Here is a 12,462-nt window from a genome sequence, read left to right as displayed (position 1 = left end):
TTATTTGATTTTTTGTTTGTTTTGAAGCAATTGGGGTTAAGTGAGTTGCCCAAGGGCACACAGCTAGAAAGTATTTAATGCCTGAGGCCGGCTTTGAACTCCTGAATTCAGGACTGATGCTTTATCTACTGTACCATTTAGCTGCCCAGAAAAAAAATTTTGAACATCCAAAAACAATTAATATATATATTTTTTAATTTGAGGTCCAAATTCTCTCCCTTTCTTTTCTCTCTTCTCCTTGAGAAAGGAAGCAATTTGATATAGGTCATGCAAGTGTACTCATGTAAGATGTTTGTATGTTAGCAAAAGAAAAGAAATTTAAAAAAAAGAAAAAAAGTTTTTTAAAGCCTGCTTCAATCTGCATTCAGACCTCTCTGTCATTTCTTTTTTTTTTTTTTTATTTTAATAGTATATTATTTTTCTAATTACATTTTAAAATATTTTCAACATTGTTTTTTTTTTTTTTAATAAGATTTTGAGTTCCATTTTTTTTTTTCTTTCTCCATCCCTTACCTCCTTCCTCCTTGGGCTAGCAAGCAATGTGATATAGGTTATACATAAATATTTATTTTTAACATATTCCCATATGAGTCATGTGGGGAAAGAAAAATCATAACAAAAGGAGAAAATCATGAGAAAGAAAAAAGTGAAAGAAAAAGAGAATTAAGAATACTATTCTTCAATCCACATTCAGTCTCCATGGTTCTTTCTCTGGATGCAGATGGCATTTTCCATCCAATGTTTATTGGAATTGCCTTGGATCATTGAATTGCTGAGAAGAGCTATCATAGTTGACCATCACGTAATCTTTCTGTTGCTGTGTTTTCCTGGTTCTGCTCGATTCACTCAGCATCGCTTCATGTAGGTTTTTGCAGACTTTTCTGAAATCAGCCTGTTCATCATTTCTTATAGAACGATAGTATTTCTTTCCATGCATATGGTTCTAATGATCTTGTGATGGAAAGAGACATCTGCACCCAGAGAGAGGACTATGGGAAATAAATATGGATTACAACATAGTATTTTCATCTTTTGTTGTTGTTTGCTCATATTTTGTGGGTTTTTTTGTCATTTTTTTCTTTTTGATTTAATTTTTCCCATACAACATGATAATTGTAGAAATAGATATAGAAGAATTGCACGCATTTAACATATATTGCCCTCTAGGGCAGGAAATGGGGAGGAGGGAGGGAGAGAAAAATCTGGACACAACGTTTTGCAAGAGTGAATGTTGAAAATTATGCCTTTTTTTGAAAATAAAAAAGCTTTATTTAAAAAAAAAATCAAGTGATTTGATTCAGTCATCAAAAATAAAATATTTTTTTTAAAGGAAATTAAAAAAAAAAATTACTGTGCAAATGAAACCACACGTCATTAACAAGTGAGTCTTCCATGGGTTTTGTCTTTGATGGATCCTTGACTGCATAATAATCATGGTAATCTTGGTAACATTTTAATTCATCAATAAACATTTATTAGGCACCTATTATGCACCTGTATGCTAAGTGGTAAAGATGCAAAAAAAAAGTTGGAAAAGTGTAGTATGTGCCTTTAAGGAGCTTAAAATTTCATGGAATATCATGTTTGGAATATTTGGCCTCCTGATCCATCAGTCTGAACTCCCATGAGCGACTTCCATCTCTACATTCTAAGATTCCCAGAGTGGTCGAACTCTATTAGAGCTCACTATCTCTGGTCTGGTGGATCATAATCTCATCCTTCTGCCTGGACCACATCCTTTCATCTTAACCTCCATTCTCACTTCCTCTCTCATTCCTCAATCCTTTCATTGTCCTGCCTCTCACTTTTCTCAAACTAGCTGATCTCCAAAGTCCCTTCCAGATCAAAATCTGTGAAAATAAAGCCAGACTTTCTTCTTTTCACAACCTTGAGTTTAGAGAGCAGCTCCCTTGTTTTTCTGCTGTTCCAGGCTTTTGATTATCTTCTCTGTCCAGATGGTTCCTGCTCTATATATCCAGCCCTCATCTTCCTCCTGAGCTCCAGTTCCTGGACATCTTCACCAACACATCCCATCAGTCTCTCATCGCAAACATTGCTAAGACTGAATTCATCTTCCCTCTTGAATCATTCCAAAGATCTGTGGAGGACACCAATATTCTCCAAGTTCAAAATCTTGTCATATATTTTTTAAAAAGTAAGATTTTTAAAGAGCTTACTATGTACCAAGTATATAAGGAAAAAGCAAAAATAATCCTATTTTCAAGGAATATTTTCTGGGGAGAGACTGTGTACATAAATAGGAACATGCAATATACATATAAAGTGGACCCATGATAACTTTGAAGAAGGTCAGGAAGACCAGGAAAGATCTGAAGAAATGAGCCTATGAACTGAGTGCTGAATTAAGCCGGGAAAGGAAAAGAAGGGTGATCTTAAGCAAGTCGCTTAACCCCAACTGCCTCAGCAAAAAAGAAAGGAAGGAAAAGAAGGGGCAGAGATAAGGTAGCTTTTCAGCCCTGTTTTGGACTGTAGCTTCACCACCATCTTCTCTCCTGGAACTTCCCTCAATCCCTATGGCCTTCTCATCCAAGAACATCTTTCTGCTTCAGGAGCCCCCTTCTCCCTTCAGTGAATTCCTCTCCATTTCCTCCTGCACCTCCCTTATCAATTCACTCTTCTCTTCTCCACAGGGACTCTTCCCAGCTCTTCAACCTCCCCTCTAAGAATCTCCCCCATCTCCTCCCCTAACCTTCCAGCTGACAAACTTGCCTCCATTTTACAGAAACTACAGAGGCCATTCATCAGAAGCTCCTTCTTCTCTCCTTTCACTGGAAGCCCTCTCCAAGCCCTTGTCATTCTGTCCTCCCTGTTTTCAAATTATTTCCTTTCATCCTATGTCTATCTTGCTTGTGCATATTCCCCTGTTGGTGCCCACCATTAGAAAGGGAGTTCTTTGAGGGTGGAGGTTGTTTCTTGCCTCTTTTTGTATCCTTAGTACTTAGCACAAGTTAGTACTTAGCCTGACACAGAGAAAGTGCCTAATAAATGTTTACTGATTGACTGAAGGGAAGGACCCCAGAGTAGCCCAATCATCTTGGCTCAGCTTCCAATTCTGCAGATTTCACCACCAAGACAGATGGGGGTATTTCCCCTCCCCCTTTCAGTTCTTTATCTTCTCCCATTACAATGTAAGCTCCTTAAAGGCACGATTGGTTTTTTTTTTTTTTTTTTTTTCCTGCCTTTTCTTTGCATCCCCAGCATTTACCACAGTGTCTAACACTTAGTTAGAACTTAATAAATGCTTGTTAATTGACTAAGAATATTCCTGACACAGGCAGAATGCCAAGAACAACAAGGTTTATATGGTTAGACTCTAGAGTTTGGGAAAGGGAGCAAAGTTTAGTTTAAGTGGAACCCAGGCTGGGATGAACTCTAAAGAGAGGGCTTTAGATGATAATGCAGAGATGATAGGGAGCCACGCAGGTTATAAAGAAGGGTGAAAACAAGGTGGTCAGATTTTCTCTTCTGGAAGATCACTTTGCTGGCTGGCTGGAGGATGGACTGGAGTAGAACCCGGGCCCAGTGAGGGTCTTTATGAGGAGATTATACAGTCCAACTGAAAAGAGATGTGGACCCAATTGGTGGCCCCAATGAATGGAGAAGAGAGGCCATATGTGCTATAGTCTTGAGTCTTGATTCTTCCTTCTCCCTGTGCAATTAATTGTCAAGTCCCAGAGCTTCCCTGATATCTATCTCCTCTTAACTCTTGGACAGAACCACTGAGATTAGTCTCCATTGTCTCAAGGCTAGTCTTCGAGGACTGTTCTTCCCCCTTCTCCTTCCTATTCTAACAGCCTTTTATTCGATTTTGTCACTTCTGCAGCATCTCCAATCCATATTTTATTCAGCTGCTTGAGAAAAGATTCCTAAAAAACAAGCCCAGTGGACCATTACCCTGATCAAGAGCTGTTTATGGCTGATTTTGGCCACTGGAATCTTAAAGCAAGGTTCCTGACCATAGAGCTGAAGATTCAGCTACAGCAGGATGAACCAAGCTTTCCCAGGCTTTTCCCCCATCACTTTCTGCCCTTGGATCCACAGCCTCTTGGCTGACAGGAAGAACTAGCCAGGGCTCTCTTTTACCTGGTTCCTTCCCACCAGCCTGCATCGGCTCCAGCCAGAATGTCCTGGGTGCACATCTTTATTGACTGAAATTTGCCTTTTCTTCCAAGATTCTGCTTTCACTCCAGGCACTATGGAAAGCGGCTGGGAATGTGAAGAGCTCGGTTTGAATCCTCTGTCTAACCCTTAATATTTTATTTGTCAGAATTATTCTTTTCTCTTAAGGTTTTGCTTAAGTACAAGCCAATTGGGGAAAGCATTGGATTAGGAGTAGAAAGAACTAGGTTCGAATGGGAAGCTCTGTCACTCAATGCCTGTGGAACTTTAGGCCTCAGTTCCCCAATGAGGGTGTTGGACTTAAGCTAGGATCTTGTGGTTTTATGCAATTGGGTTAAAAGCTTCTTTGTTTTGGGGGGACTCCTTCCCATCACTCCTGAATCACTCAAAGGTTTCCAGAATGTCCCCACTAGAGGGCCCATTGGAGAAACTGGACTCTCGATGCTAAACTCTGGATGGATTTCCCTCCCAGCAGCTGTCTACTTGGGTGGTCATGAAACCAAGTTTAAGCATCTCAAGGTGGGAGAAGGGGGTCCCACTTGGCAGCTACACAGAAGCCTGGTCAGTCCTAACCAACTTGGTCCCGGTTTCCCATGGGCTTGCTGCCCTGAGGAGGGAGTGGTTAGCTTTGTGGTGGGATTGCTGGATCCCAAGCCACCAGTCTGGCCTCCCAGCAATCCTCTGCCTCGAGTGACAGCGTCTGCCTCTGCTTTGCTCATTAGCGAAACGGCAGCCTGCCTGGTTTGGCTCAGAGTTTTCATGGCACTGGGTGAATTTCTGCATCTCATGTTCTGCATTTCATGGACAAACAAGAGGTTAAGAAATGGGGCTCTGGGAGGGCTCTTGCCAAGCTCTAGGACAGATGATCCCCCTTCCCCCTTTTCTTTCGACTGCCAATAGCACTCTTGTAAGGTCAGCCCTCGGTCAGCTCAGCAAATAAACAGCAAATTTGGTCTGGGTTTGAATCTTAGCTCTGCACTTAGTATCTGTGTGATCTGGGGAGAGGCCTTGTACTCAGTGTGTGTGTGTGTGTGTGTGTGTGTGTGTATGTCTTAAGTGAGTGTATCTCTAAGCAAATGTGTATGTGCATGTCAGTGTGTATGTCTGTAAATATGTGTGTGTTTGTGTGTACATTTGTGTGTGTGTGACTGGAAGTGTGTCTGAGTGTATATGTCTATGTGAATATATCTAAGCAAGTTTGTGTGTGTTTGTGAGTGTGTGTGTGTTCCTGAGGATATGTCTATGAGAATATGCATATTTGTGAATGGGTGTGTGTTTGTGTCCTGCTGAATTTGGACTCAATGTGATCTACAAATAGAATCAATATTAAAGATTTCATAGTCCTAGAAGGTTGCAGACTGCAGAGTCCAGGCCCATCAATCATTGGAGAAGAAGCCCAAAGCACATTGGGAAATGTTAAGTGCCCTCCCTACTCAGGGTCACTCAGACAAGAAGTCACAGCACTAGATCCCAACACTCCAAAGCCAGTGCTAACCAAATAACACTGGGAAAGTATAACTCCAGTGAGTCTGTTTTCCTCATCTGTCAAACTGTGATTAATACCTAAAGCAAGAGTTCTTAACCTTTTAGGAGGACATGGACCCACTTGGAAGTTGTTCTGGTGAAGTTCAGAATAAGGCATTGAAATGTGTAAAATAAAATACATAGGATTGTAAAAGAAGCCAACTATCAGGAAAAAAAAAAATCAAAACCCAAGTTCCTATACTGTGGATTAGAAAGTCTTGTATAGCATTTATCTCTCCAGGGATGCTGTGAGAATCAGATGGAACTCTGTTCAAGGCATTTTTTAAATCTTAGAATCAGACTTCAGTTAATTCTCATTGTTATTACTTATTATTATTATCTCATTCTCTTTTTCATGGGTATTCCATTAGAAGTAGTCCTAGAATAAACCACTATACTGCTATTATTCTTCGAAGGGACTTGGACTAATGATTTCATTCCTGGGAGGAACTCATCCCAAGATTGGTCAATCCGTCAGCAGACAAACATTATTAAGGACCCAGCTTGTGCCCCGAAAGGCTAATTAAATGATTTGCACATGGTTTCGTAGCCAGTCGAGTATCGGAGGTGAAACTTCAATCAAGGTCTTTCCTCCTCTAAGGTTTTTCACTGACACACTGTGGCCCGACAGCCAAGATAGCTAAAAGACTTATCAATGAAAAGCAATTCCTCATTGACAAAAAAGTGAAATTTCAGTTTGCAATGTCATGAAACCATGGAAAGAAAATAAGGAGGAGCAGAGTCTGGAGAGATAGAGGAAGGATGAGGAAGGAGCAAAGGATTAATTGATGATAAAGACTCCAGGGGACATTTAGACCCAACGATGATGAAATCAAGAGATTAGTGGTAACTTTGGAAAGGGCATGTTCAGTTGAGTGGTGACTTTAGGCTCCCAATGCAAGCCTTAATCCTTAATGAATATGTGGCCATGTTTGTGGACACACACGCATCCCTGGGCAAATGAATTTTGTTTCATTCTTTAAATGAAAAAAAATACTTTATTATCTTTTTTTTTTTTTTTTTTTTTTGGACAGTCTCTGTGCTAAGCACTTTACTAATATTATCTCACTTAATCTTCACCACTCTAGGAGGTAGATGCTATTATTATGCCCATATTACAGTTAAGGAAACTGATGCAAACAAAAATAATGTGATTTGTCCAGAATCACACAACTATTAAGTCTCTGAGGACTAATTTGAACTCTGATCTTCCTGACTCTGAGACCTGCAGATTTTGTTGACTCATAAAAGCTTGTTTGGACTGTGATCAGTCAATCAACTAATTAATATTTATTAATCGCCACCTATGTGCCGTTATGGGGTGGTGGCCATACAGCTGGCTTCAAAGCCAAGAAAATCTAGGTCCAAGACCAGTAAGGCCCTTTCTCCCCAGGGCAAATGTTCATATGGACCAATTGTGTCCAACCTGTGCCAGAGCATTCCGAGCTCATATTGATCTGATCAGCCATAGTTGGATGTTAAGGCCCATGCTTAGGTGAAGGGCCAGTCAATTCTCCGAGAGCCTCCACAGCTGTGAATCATAACACTTGAAGGAGTTGCAAAGCAGCCTTCGCAGATGTTCCTTGTGGATCGGGAATGAAATCAATTGGAGGCAGAGGGAAGAGGAGAGAGGTCAGACAACGCAACTGCCTCTCATCTCCTTGTATCATCATCATTCTCTCACATGAAGAGATCCACTCTACAGGTCTGAGTTAGACCTCCAGCCGCCACTGACAGGTGGCTTCCGGTATCACAACACTTGGACACACTGTAACTCAACTCTAACAGTGATGTCATTTTGGTCCTCTTCAATAATGAAGGACAACAACACGTGTATCTCCCCAGGGAGCCTCTGAGTCATTTCTTTAACTTTGCACATATATATTTCACCATCATCATTAAAATAAATGCCTTGTATTTCTGTATCATTCAACATGTATCAGACACTGTGCTGAATATTTTACAAATTATTATTTCACCAGATCCTCACAATATCTTGTAAGGTGGGGTTCCATTTTACAGTTAGAGGAAACTGAGGAAGACAGAAATTAAATAACTTGCTCATTGGTAATATTCATAAAGCACTCTCCAAACCTCAAACAAACCTCAACATATTATGATATATAATAATCATAATAATTTTGATTTTATAATTTTGATAATCATTTATAATAAGTGATTTTCTTGACATCCTTTTCCTAACTTTCCCCTTCTTAGGCTCAGAGATTGGGATGTTTTTTTACTCAAAGGAACTGAGGATGGAGAAACGACACACACCTATCCCCAATTGTAGCCTTAGTTTCTTCACTTATAAAACCATAGGCTAAGTGGGGCACAACGATCTCTTCGGATTCTGCGGATATCAAGGAAGCTTTAGTTTGATGATTCCAGCCAGAACATGTCACAGGGAAGAGAATTGAAATCCAGGCTTCACATGCCAGCTGGGTGAGCATGTACTGGTCAGTTTCTCCCTTGGCATCTCGAGGTAAGTTTATGAGGTCAGCAGTTCCTGAAGCAGGAGAAAATCCCGGAGCGAGTTTCTACACCAAGAAAATTTCACCAAGGAAGGAAATAATAGGAGCAAACAGTACATTGAGAAGGCAGTCTGGTATAATTCAGTCTGCCTGGGAGTGGAAGTCCAAAGACTGCCACCCACCATGGGATCCTGGGTAAATCACCTCACTTTGCCTTGTCTGGGAGCCAGTTTCCTTCTCTAACAAATGAGAGGGATGGACCAGATGATTTATTTTTAAGTGTTTCCAGCTTAGAATATCCTCCATTCTAGTTCCTCCTCCCTCCCTCCCTCTGCTGCTCCGTCCTCTATTTTAAGATTTCTCACATAGAGCTAGAATCTCTTTACCTTTCCCTCCAAAGCTTCTACTTTGGTGGTTTACAGTTTATCAGAGAATCTCAGATTGGAAGGACTTCAGAGATCTCCAGTTTAGATAGATGGGAGGAGAATCAGGATAGAATGAGATCATGATTCTCCTCCCACCTGCCTACGCTTTGCTTCTCAGTCTCAACCTCCTTTGCTAGATCTTCTTCTAATGGTGGCTGTCCCTCCAGGCTGGGTATTGGACCCTCTTCTCTTCCTTCTCTGTACTATTTCCTTGGTTATTTCATCAATTTCTATGGATCTAATTTGTCATCCCTAGGCCGATGATTCTCAGATCTATGTATCCAACCCTAACTTCTGTGCTGTCTTCAAATTTCATATCTCTCCTTCCCTATTTAACATTTTGAATTGGGTATCCCATGGGGATTTTAAACTCAGCATGTCCAAAACTGAACTCATTTTTTCCCCAACTCCTCCCTTCTTTGCCATTTTTTAATCCCCCTGGACAGTACCACCCTCTTCCCCCTCACCCAGACCCCCAATCTAGCTTCTCACTCTCATTCCTTATGGCCAACCTGTTGCCTCACTCTGTCCGTTTCACCTCCATAATATTTCTCATATGTCCCCTTTCCTCTGACACTGCTACCCCTCTAGTACAGGTCTTAATCACTTCACACCTGCCCTATTGCAACATCTGCTTGTGGACCAGCCTGCCCCAAGGCTCTCCTCGCTCTAGTCTTCTGTCAAATTGATCTTCCTAAAACACAGTTCTGACCTTGCCATTCCCCCTATACTCCTTTCACCTTCCAGGTTCTCTATACCTTAGACCTTATCACACAGTTCAATCTAATGACACTGACCTCCTTGCTGTCCCTCTGGACAATACCCTTGATTCCAAATGGACTCAGAATTTTTCACTGGCTATCCTTCACACTTTGAATGCTCTTCCTCTTCATCAGACCTATAGAATGAATGCTCTTCCTCCTCATCTTCACCTCCTAGTTAAAATCCTACCTTCAATGAGAAGCCTTTCTCAACTCTCCCTGATTCTAGTACCTTCCCTCTGATATTATTTCCAATTTATCTGTTGTTTGTATAAAACTATTTGCATTTTATCTCTTCCATAACTGAATTGTCTTCCTTTCCCTTCCCTTCTCTTTCCTTCATTCTGCTCTCTCTCTCTCTCTCTTTCTTTTTTTCATATCTCCATAGTTGTTGTTTATTGACTGACTGAGTGTGGGTTGGCTTTGGGTCACTTGCTTCACTTTAAATACCTCAAATTCCCCTAGGCCTGGGCATGCGGACACATGTATCTTTCTACAGGCACTGAGACAAAGGTACTTAGAAAGCCTTCTGTGCCAAGTAGGGCCTGTTCTGAGGGTTTATACCTACTATCAGAACCGGATCTGGGTTTATATGGAAACCATCATTCCCAAGATGCTTAGCGTGGTGAATTGTAGTCAGATTTCTTTGCCAATCACTTTGGGATTGAGCAGAGATTGATCAGACTGAGTCGAGAAGAAAAGGATCTGAAAAAGGTGAGGTTTCCTCAGCAGTTTGTCTCAAAATGTCCCAAATCCGCTGTCTCATGTTTGTGCAAACCCTTCCCTTCAAAGGGGTGGGGATGTTCTTTGGTCACCAGACTCCTATATCCTGGTCCTTTTTTTTTTTTTTTTTTTTTTTTGGGGGGGGGGTTTGGTTTGGTTTTGTGATAACATTACTCTAGAGCAAAGAGCAATCCTTTCTACATTCTAGGTTTTTGTCCTCCCCCTCAATTTGCTTTGGAGTAAACATTCCAAGAATTTGGAATATCATTAGCATTCTGGATCCCTATCTCTCTATCTTAATGAAGTATGTAGATAGTTTCATTTGGGGTCGAGCTGGGCTGGAATTTCCTTTCAAATAAAGTTCTAAAAATGAAACTGAGATGGGGTCTTAAGTTCCCCCAAATGATAAGACTTTGATTTTAGGAGATAGGAAGCAGATAGAATGAAAGAGCAAATAAAGGCAACTGAGTAGTGCAGGTCTCAGAGTCAGGAAGATCAGAATTCAAATTAGTCCCCAGAGACTTAATAGTTGCATGAGCAAATAACCATCTATTGGGAGCTGATAGGAAACTTGGAGTCACTGAATGCAAACTCCTCAAAAAGGAGTTTGAGATATTAAAGTGAAGCAAGTGACCCACAGCCAACCCACACTCAGTCAGTCAATAAACAACAACTATGGAGATAGGAAAAAAAGAGAGAGAGAGAAGAAGGAAGGAAGGAAGAAAAAGAAAGAAAGACCTGCAGAGGGGTTAAGTGACTTGCTTAGGGTCACAATGCTAGTATCTGAGACAAGTGTGGAAGCTAGCTAGACTTTCCTCCTGATGCCTTATTACTACACATGACTTCACTTCAATATCATCTAAGTGTATTCATCCCGATGGGAGGGAGATAGTGTTTTTGAAAGTTCCTTATGCTACTTGGTTACAATATTTCTCCCCTCCCATCCTCCATTCTCCCTCCCTGTCCTCTATCATTTAGCATCAAGGAGGATGCCTTGGGAGGAGCACAGAGCCAAGACGGAAGTGAGCTTTGAAAGAAACTTCAAGGTTTACAGACACACCTTCATCACCTCACTTATGGGCTATAATAGCTTGCTGGATAGTCTCCTGCCTCAAGACTCTCCCAATCCCAATCCTCCAGGGATCTGGCAGATTTATCTTCCTAAATCAGCCAGCTATTCACTAAATGGATAGGTCCATGTCCAGGATCAGATAGAAAATCTATTTTTTCATTCAAACCCCTGTATAATCTGATCCCTTCCTCTCTTTCCAACCTCCTTACTCCTTAAATCCACCTACCCACCCCACAGTCCCCAAATACTCTTCCTTGCTGCAGCATCCTACTTGTTTCTTCACAGGAGATGCCCCATTTGCCAGGGCTGTGTTTCCACTGGCTATTTCCCAGGCCTAGTAGGTTCTCCCACTTCATCTCCACCTCCTGGCTTCCTTCAGTTCCCAGTTAAAATTCCACCCTTTCCATTCCCCCTAAATACTAGTTCTTCTCCTCTGAGACTATCACCGATTTATCCGGTCTAGTGCATGCTTGTACATTTGTTTTTCTGCTGCCTCACTCCTTAGACTGAGGGCTCTTGGAGACCTTTTTTTGTTTATGTTTTTGGTCTTTGAATTCCCAGCACTGAGCACTTAATAAATGCTCATTAATTACTTCATCAACCAAGCAAAAGGCATTTAAGTGTCTACTATATGTTCTGTAACATTCAAATTCTTCTTCAAAGGGTTGTTGTTGTTCAGTCATTTCGGTTGTAAAAATTTCCTTTACTTATATGGTTGTGTCCACTACCAGTGCTGGGGGTACCAAGAAAAAGGAAACCATCTTTGACTTTGGGGAAACTTACGTTTTCTTGGGGAAAGACAATACATAGAAGAAAAAAATAAATACAAACTGATTTGACTTTTATTTTGAGAGAATATTATCCTTGAAAGATGAGGAAGGGATGCCGATGAAATTAATCGGAAGAAAATTAATGTGGACAGAGACTCTAAGGATCTGGATTTGAATTTAAGATGTTGCATTACTACCTTAAGTGACTTTGGAGAAGTCCCTTTTTCCTAATTTTTTTTTAAATAAAGAAGGATAGGAGTCATCTGGGAACCTCAGAAGTTTCTTCCAGCTCTAGATTTATGATGCTAAGAGCCTGAGTCCTTTTCTTCCCATATCCCTTCTCTAAAAAATGAGGGGGCTCCCTTAGGCCAAAGAATTGCTACTCCATATAGCAGGGGTCCTCAAACTCTGGCCACGGGCCAGATGCAGCAGCTAAAGATGATTATCCCCCTCCCCCAGGGCTATGAAGTTTCTTTATTTAAAGGCCCACAAAACAAAGTTTTTGTTTTTACTATAGTCCGGCTCTCCAACAGTCTGAGGGGACAGTTCTAGCCCCCTATTTAAAAAGTTTGA

Source organism: Sarcophilus harrisii, chromosome 2, assembly GCF_902635505.1.
Source record: "Sarcophilus harrisii chromosome 2, mSarHar1.11, whole genome shotgun sequence".
Lineage (NCBI taxonomy): Eukaryota > Metazoa > Chordata > Mammalia > Dasyuromorphia > Dasyuridae > Sarcophilus > Sarcophilus harrisii.
The sequence above is the reverse complement of the archived record's forward strand: the minus strand, read 5'-3'. Positions refer to the sequence as shown.